Consider the following 8,998-nt stretch of genomic DNA (forward strand, 5'->3'; position numbering starts at 1 on the left):
TCTTTCTCTGATTGGCTTATTTCGCTTAGCATAATACTCTCCATTTCCATCCATGCTGTTGTAAATGGTAGGAATTCCTCCTTTTTTAACAGCAGCATAGTATTCCATTGTGTAGGTGTAACATAGTTTTCTAACAGTTGAAATTTTGATGTCTTTTCTCCTAAAACCATTGTAAGGGAATGTTAGTAAATGTTTGGGTAAGATTTTAACAAATAACCTTTTATAAAAGACTGACTCTGCCAAAAAGTTCCCTTTCCCCTATTTTTAATAAGTATAAAAGTGAAATAAAGTAAAACAGCGTCATGCAACTATTCAATGTGTAGTTAGTAAGCCATAGTTAGGTTTGATACCTCTGCGTGGCAGTTCTTTTCCTCTCATAGTATAATGTCCCAGTATCTCCTGCTCTTTTTCCTCCAGATTCCTCCAGTGATGAATATCAACATAGTCCTGACATCATAAATCCTAGAGACTGGGAGGCATGGCGGGGGGAATTATTAAACAGATTAATCACAGATATAAAAATGTCATGGCAGATTTAAAAGTTCTGTGAATATACATATGGGTACTGTGAGAAAGGGAATGATATTTAAGTTGAAGCCTGAAGGATTGGGAGTGTTTATATAGGGCATTAGCTTGTAATTTCATTTGATTATACTAAAGACTTTTATTTCAAACAAAAAATTGAGAGCTATTTCCCTGGGTGTGGGGAAGGGATTAGGGCAAGGAATTTCCCATGGCTAGGCCAATACCCTCACGTACTGGAGGAGCTGTGTAACTCTTCCTGGCCCCTGTGATTGAGAATCTCAGCAAGTGCAGGACCCTATGCCATATCCCACCTACCAAGGGGAACTCCAGCTAGGAGTCTACCTGGAAAAAGACAGGCAACAGCATAGCCAAAGGCAAACCACAGGATCAAATCCTAAGTACTAGGAACCCACTCTTTCCCCCTTCCTGGGACCCAGAACAGATTAAGAAGGTGACCTTTGGAGCTCTGGCCGGTTTTCTCAGTGGTTAGTGTCGTCCCAGGGACCAAAGGGTCGTGGGTTCAATTTCTGGTTAAGGGCATGCATCTCTGTTGCAGGTTCGATCTCTGGACCTGGTTGAGGCATGTGTGGGAGATAACCAATCCATGTCTCTCTCTCTCCCTCCCCCCGCTTCCTCCCACTCTATAAAAATCAATGGAAAAATACCTTCAGGTGAGTATTAACAACAACAAAAGAGATGGCCTGTGGAGAGAACCTCTCAAATCCTGGTGAGAAGAAAGGCCCAATGTCCTCACATTTATCACCTCTGTTCTCAGGAGGGCACTAAATCCTGGAGTCTCTCAGGTGGTGGTACTGGCACCATTGGAGGCAGGGAAACCCCAGCAAGTCTGGACCCTAAGGCTGACTCTCCCATCCCCTGGCAAAGTCTACACTCAACTGTGATCCTTTGTATTTCTTGCCTTCCATTTCCCTTGGGTGGATGGGTGGGTAGATTAGGTTTCTTTAATAAGGGCCCTCCAGGAGGGTCCCCTGAATACCTGTCAATACAGGGCCTGAGAAAGGACGGTGTCACATGATGTTTGGTGCTGATAGACTGCAAGCTACTCGGTACCAGTAGCTGGAGCTGCTCCTGTCAAGCTCATGTGGAATCTCTCTGAGGTTATGGATGGTGCTGGAGCCCTGGAAGCAAGGAAGCTGAGAACTTTGCTGCATGATCTCCATTATTTGTACCACTTTGTCCTTGTGTTTCCAAGCAGCAATCAGCCCCTGCAGCATCCACATCTTGTAGTAGTTGAATATATGTCACCATTCAGGCTGCCTGTGTCTATAAACTCTGTGGTTAGCTTAAAGGCTGACATCACAAAGCTCAGGTTTCAGAGAGTGCTGGACAGAATGAAGCCAAAGTTGATGTGAATGATGGGGCCTTCTGCGTCCAAAAGGATGTTCCCATTTTGTCTCTGACTTGCAGCAGGTAGTCAGCTCAACTTTGCATGAAATTGTGCTGGGCACTAAGGAATGCCTCAGTGGTGTAACTGCCATGCTCCTGCAGGAAGAAATCTGGGAAGGAGGGCTGTCTTTTCTTTCCCTAGTAGATGAGCAGTGTTGACCACTGATCCAATCATGCTACTGTCCACTGAAATCACAGAATCTTGTGTGGCTTGATCCACAGGGGCACTTGCCCCTGTTCCCAAATGGACTGCAGTTGCTTCAACAGCTGGAAGGTCAACAGATCATCTCCCACACTTGACAGTGACTGATAGAACTCCCAGTTAGGGAGATGGCCATAGTGGAAGCCCTCTCTGATCACCTCACTTTTTCCTGCCAGGGCTCTATGAGAGCAACTGTATGTTAACGTAAAAAAACCATTGAAACCTGTAAGAATTTTTTTGAGTTTATTTGAGCCAAACTGTCGACATATGCCGGGAAGCAGAACCTCAACGAATTGAGATAATGCTCCAGAGAATGGCGTGTTACATTTGTATTTATACATTGCAATCAAAGGAGGGACATAGGTGGGTTACATAAAATTCATTGGTGATAGATTAAAGAGGTGGGATAAAGCAAAGCGGTGGGAAACCCCTGGGATTGGATAAAAAGTAAAATGATGGATACATACTTAGGTGGGTGCAGGAACAATTAACATGATAATGAAGAAATTTGTGGGATCTGTCCTGGCGCCCAGGCACATTAGATTGTGCCCCAGGGGCTCCAGGAAAAGGGAAGTTACAAGTTACCCAGACATTTCAAGGGTATGTTATCATAGATGCAAAAAGACAGGTAGTCTCAGTTAAGGTAAAAGACAAATAGGTTCAGTTAAGGCAAAGGTTGACCTTGTCATTGAAGATACCGGCCTAGGACGTAACTGCCCACCATAATTGCTTTTAGTTATTTCAGACCATACTTTGTTGTTACTTTAGGTTTCTGAGTCTGCAAGACTGCCATGCCTTCCCTAAGCCTGTCTGGTTAGCATGTGGCCCCTTTTGTCCACATGTAGAAGGGTCTTATGGGTCTCATTTGAAGGCGGGGGTGTAAGACAGCTGCTCTGAAAGGCACTGTCTTATGTACCCTGCTGCAATGAACACTGGCTCCTTGCTCTATTGGATGGTGATATTGTACACGGAAAATATACTGTCTCAGCTGTTGGTGTGCATTCTGGGAGCTCCACCTGCAGCTCCCCTATGTTGTCCACTAACCAGGCCTCATTCTTTTTCTTTTTTAAAATATATTTTTATTGATTTCAGAGAGGAAGGGAGAGAGAGACAGAAACATCAATGATGAAAATCATTGATCAGCTGCCTCCTGCACACCCCCTACTGAGAATCAAGCCCAAAACCTGGGCATGTGCCCTGACCGGGAATCTAACCATGACCTCCTGATTCATAGGTCTACACACTCAACCACCAAGCCACACACACTGCCAGGGCTCATCATTCTTTTTTAGTTTTGTTAATCTCACCTGAGGATATATTTCCCCCATTGATATTTACAGAGAGTGGAAGGAAGGGGGAGAGATAGAAACATCAATGTGAAAGAGATCGATTGGTTGCCTCCTGCACATGCCCCGGTCGGAGATTGAGCTTGCAACCCAGGTATGTGCCCTTAACTGGAATCAAACCCTTGACCCTTCTGTCTGAGGGCCAGCACTCTAACCACTGAGCAACCAGTTAGAGCAGGCCTCATCATTCTTGTCAGAGTGGGGAACAGTGTTGAAACTGCCTGTCTCCTGCTCATGGGAGATACCGAATTTGGGCAGGTTTTCTGCAGACTGTGTGTTCCGGATTCAATTCTCAGGAATTGGTGGGGACATTGGTGGTGTTGAAGTTTTTGCATTCAAGGACTTCCACATAGTTCAGGTAGGGAGTCTTGTCCTTGGAATTGAGGACAGGATATGGACCATGTGATGGCCAAAGTTGGTAATGGGCAGCAAGATTCAGGGAGCTTACAGTTGAGCAGGGAGAGCTCTGAGATCAGCCACTGTGTTTTCTGCTCTTTGGAGGAAGGGGTGGGATTAGGGGTGGCGATTGCCATCAGGAATTTGATGAATTCTCAATCAGGAGTCAGTCTGAAAGGCTCATCCTCTTTCTCCACTTTGGGTTTGCTGGCATTCATTTCAGATTGCTGCTGAGACTTATGCTGGTGGTGGCATCTGACTTAAGACACCGGTGAGCTCTTTTAGAGGGAAACAGCCCTGCCTATGTCAGGGACTGGACTCAAGGAAGGCAGCTCCCTCTTTCAGTGAGCTGGCTTCGGCTCGTCTGAGATCAGCTCCCATAGCTTGGTCCCACAGGAGTGTTGTTGAGTGGAAATGTGCATATCTGAAGAGTAGGCCCCAAGCAATAGGGCACACTGGAGGGAAATGTTAATGCTCTAACAGCAACAGTGGACTAGACTATGTAGGGCTTGATGGCATCATCCATGTCCTCATCCATGTGGATGTACATGTTAAGCAACTGGGGCAAATGGAAGTCCATGTCCCTTCAACATCACTCATCATGCAATGCAAATTAAAACCACAATGAGATATCACTTCACACCTGTCATGCATGCATCATTGACCATACTTTCCATACAAGTGAAAGGCATCTTGCTGTTGTATGGGCAGCTATATTTTTTTGCCCTGATTCTAAAAAGTAGTACATAACCTGATCCTTCTGAGGCAGTAATACCATTTCCATCTAGTGGGTGGAAAAACTGAAGCAGAGAGAAGTTAAGTAATTGGCTTTGTCACACAGTTATAAGTGTCAGAATCAGGGCTGACCACAAAATGTGCAAGCCAGAGTTCATGCATGTCATTGCTGCATCATCCTGTTTTTTCATTGTTAGAGTAGCCTTGCCAGGTTTTAATTTTCAAATCTAAGAGACTGTTCCCAACATATAGGGTAGAGTCCCTAGGCCTGGCTGGCAATCAGGGCCATCTGGGGTGACCAGCAGATGAGGCGATCTGGGGGGGCCCCTCACCCGCTGTCACCTGCCTTGGCTGCTGGCCTGGCGCCGCCCACTGGCCGGCCCCACCCCCTGATCACCTCTGCCAGTTGCCTCCCTCTTGGGGTGGGGCAGACACAACGCAGGAGCTGCCCCCAACTTGGAGCAGCTCCTGCATTGTCTGCCCCCTGGAGGTCAGTGCGCGTCATAGTGACCGGTTGTTCTGCCGGTCATTCGGCCGTTCGGTTGATTTGCATATTAGGGTTTTATTATATAGGACAGCCAAGATATGGAAGCATCCCAAGTGTCCATCAATAGAACAATGGCCCATCAATAGACAAGTGAATACAGAACAGGTAGTACATACACTGAGTGGCCAGATTATTATGATCTCTGAATGCATAATAATCTGGCCACTCAGTATATATATATTAGAGGCCTGGTGCACGAAGTTCGTGCACGGTGGGGGGGGGGTTGTCCCTCAGTCCAGCCTGCACCCTCTCCAATCTGGGACCCCTCGAGGGATGTCTGACTGCCCGTTTAGGCCCGATCCAGGTAGGATCGGGCCTAAACGGGCAGTCGGACATCCCTCTCACAATCCAGGACTGCTGGCTCCCAACTGCTCGCCTGCCTGCCTTCCTGATTGCCCCTAACCGCTTCTGCCTGCCAGCCTGATCACCCCCTAACCACTCCCCTGCCAGCCTGATTGATGCCTAACTGCTCCCCTGCCAGCCTGTTTGCCCCTAACTGCCCTCCCCTGCAGGCCTGGTCACCTCTAACTGCCCTCCCCTGCAGGCCTGGTCACCCCTAACTGCCCTCCCCTGCAGGCCTGGTCCCCCCCAACTGCTCTCCCCTGCAGGCCTGGGTCCCCCCCAACTGCCCTTCCCTGCAGGCCTGGTCACCCCCAACTTCCCTCCTCTGCTGGCCTGGTCACCCCTAACTGCCCTCCCCTGCAGGCTTGATCGCCCCCAACTGCCTTCTCTTGCAGGCCTGGTCCCTCCCAACTGCCCTCCCCTGCTGGCCATCTTGTGGCGGCCATCTTGTGTCCACATGGGGGCAGCCATCTTGTGTGTTGGAGTGGTGGTCAATTTGCATATTACTCTTTTATTAGATAGGATATATATATATATATTAGAGGCCCGGTGCATGAATTCATGCATGGGTGGTGTCTGGCCAGCCTGGCCAGGGGGAGGGGACATGGGCGGTTGGCCAGCCTGCCTGCTGGTCAAACTCCTGGTCGAGGGGACAATTTGCATATTAGCCTTTTATTATATAGGACAGTGGTCGGCAAACTGCGGCTCGCGAGCCACATGGGGCTCTTTGGCCCCTTGAGTGTGGCTCTTCCACAAAATACCATGGCTTAGGCGAGTCTATTTTGAAGAAGTGGCGTTAGAAGAAGTTTAAGTTTAAAAAATTTGGATCTCAAAAGAAATTTCAATCGTTGTACTGTTGATGTTTGTCTTTGTTGACTAATGAGTTTGCCGACCACTGATATAGGATATACACTGAGTGGCCAGATTATTATGCATTCAGAGATCATAATAATCTGGCCACTCACTGTATATGCAATGGAATATTACTTGGCCATAAAAAAGAATGAAATCTTACCATTTGTGACAGCATAGGTGAACCTAGAAAGTATTATGCTAAGAGAAATAAGTTAGAAAAACACAAGTACTATGTGATTTCACTTATATGTGGACAAAATAAAATTGAAACACTCATAGCACAGGGAGTGGACTAGCGGTTGCCAGAGGGGAGGGGAATTGGGGACCTGGGTGAAAGAGGTGAAGGGATTAAGAGATACAAATTGATAGTTGCAAAATAGTCATAGGGATATAAAGTATAGCATAGGGAATCTATATATATAAAAGCCTAAGCAACTCTTACGACCCATCACTATGATGCGTACTGACCACCAGGGGGCAGGTGCTCAATACAGGAGCTGCCCCCTGGTGGTCAGTGAACTCCCACAGCCAACCTCCCACAGTTCTCCCCCCAGCCGGCTGGCCCCGACTGGCCCCGTTTGGGGCCAGCCCACCAACCTCCTGCGGTTCCTCCCCCTGGACTGGGCAAGACGGCCCCAATCACCAGCCAGGCCGAGGGACCTCACCCATGCATGAATTTGTGCATCAGGCCTCTAGTATAAGTCAATATTGTGAAAACTATTGTTATTTCAATAACATTGTAATTGAAATATCAGGGGAGAAGCACTTTGTAAAGTATATGATTGTCTAACCACTGTTCTGTGCACCGGGAACCGATACAAAATAGTGAAAGTAAACTGTGATTGAAAAAAAAAAAGTCCACATTCTAATTGTGAAAGCAGTTGTTGATGTAGGCTTGTAGTCTAGGCTCCTTGGAGTTACACAGCTGTAAAACGGCCATGGACATGTCAGAGTTTTGACTCAGTCTCAGCAGCCAAGATGTTGTTTTGCTGCTGCCTTCTTGCTCTCTTGGCTGTGTTGGAGGCCACAATGACCCCCATCTCTCTTCCTCCTCTCTTATCTGGGCAGATATATCATCCAGGCAGCAGATCTCACTGTGCACACCATCTGCATTAACCAACTCCAGTGGGATGCCTCTGCTAGAGATAGTCATACCTTCAGGCAAAAAGCTTGACCTTCTCCAGCACCTCCTGGGAGGCCTTTTGGCCACTTCAGGTTCAATTATAATAGGTCTCTGCCCCTCTCCATGATGATGCTTAGCAAGGAGGCCCCATTATTCCCTGTGGGCCAGGAGTGGGCTCAGCAGTTGGCCTCAGGGGGCAGGCTCCACTACCATATTTCCCATAGCCACAGCCAGACTTTGAGCTTAAAAACTCCACAGGATCCTCCCCACCCCCCTTGAGCAGATGCTGGTGGTTTGGGTCATGCTGCCAACACTGCCACCTTAGTGGCAGTGTAGTTGCTCCAGGTTCCATTGGCTGCCTGTGCTTCCCTGACAGTGGCCACAGGGGCTGCCTCTAAAAAGTAATTTTATTTTATTTTTCTATTAAATTTATTGGGGTGACATTATTATACAGGTTTCAAGTGCACAATTCTACAATACATCATCTGTACACTGTATTGTGTGTTCATCACCCCAGGTCTTCGTCCATCACCATTTATGTCCTCTGTACCTTCCTCCACCTCCCCCCACCTATCCCCCCCATCCCCACAATCACCACACTGTTGTCTGTGTCCATTGATTTGTTTCTTTTTGTTTCTTTTTTGTTCTATCCCTCTACTTACCCACTACCCCACCACCCCACACCTGAGAGCTGTCAACCTGCTCTCTATGAGTCTGTTTCTATTTTGCTTGTTAGTTCACTGCATTCATTAGATTCCACATATAAGTGAAATCCTATCTAATAAAAGAGTAATATGCAAATTGACCATCACACCAAGACACAAGATGACCGCCCCATGTGGTCAAAGATGGCTGCCCCCATGTGAACACAAGATGGCCACCACAAGGTGGCCGCCACAAGATGGCCACCACAAGATGGCCAGCAGGGGAGGGCAGTTGTGGGAAGTTAGGGGTGACCAGGCCAGCAGAGGAGGGCAGTTGGGGGATACCAGGCCAGCAAGGGAGGATAGTTGGGGGGGACCCAGGCCTGTAGGGGAGGGCAGTTGGGGGAGACCAGGCCTGCAGGGGAGGGCAGTTGTGGGCAATCAGGCAAGCAGGGAGGGCAGTTAGGGGTGACCAGGCCGGCAGAGGAGGGCAATTGGGGGAGACCAGGTCAGCAGGGGAGGGCAGTTGGGGGAGACTAGGGCTGCAGGAGAGGGCAGTTGGGGAGGACCAGGCCTGCAGGGGAGGGCAGTTAGAGGTGACCAGGCCTGCAGGGGAGGGAAGTTGGGAGCCAGCATCCTGGATTGTGAGAGAGATGTCCAACCACCTGTTTAGGCCCAGGCCTAAACAGGTGGTCGGACACCCCTCAGGGGTCCCAGATTGGAGAGGGTGCAAGCTGGGCTGAGGGACACTCCCTCCCTCCCCCGTGCATGAATTTCATGCACCGGGCCTCTAGTCATATGATACTTGTCTTTTTCTGCCTGGCTTATTTCACTTAGCATAATGCTCTTCAGGTCCATTAAAAGGTAATTGTATTT

At 48.2% G+C, this 8,998-nt stretch overlaps 1 pseudogene across 1 annotated transcript; it reads right to left on the reverse strand.

The window, feature by feature from the left end:
• Nucleotides 1–855: 855 nt before the first annotated feature.
• LOC308240883 (phosphatidylinositol 4-kinase beta-like) lies at nucleotides 856–7,700 on the reverse strand (annotated as a pseudogene). Its single transcript has 5 exons — nucleotides 7,222–7,700; nucleotides 3,661–4,460; nucleotides 2,974–3,183; nucleotides 1,597–2,326; nucleotides 856–867 (listed from the first exon to the last, which is right to left on the reverse strand). The product of its transcript is annotated as a phosphatidylinositol 4-kinase beta-like (transcript).
• Between the last annotated feature and the right edge of the window lie 1,298 nt (nucleotides 7,701–8,998).

Source organism: Plecotus auritus, assembly GCF_963455305.1.
Source record: "Plecotus auritus genome assembly, chromosome: 1".
NCBI classification, from domain to species: Eukaryota; Metazoa; Chordata; class Mammalia; order Chiroptera; family Vespertilionidae; genus Plecotus; species Plecotus auritus.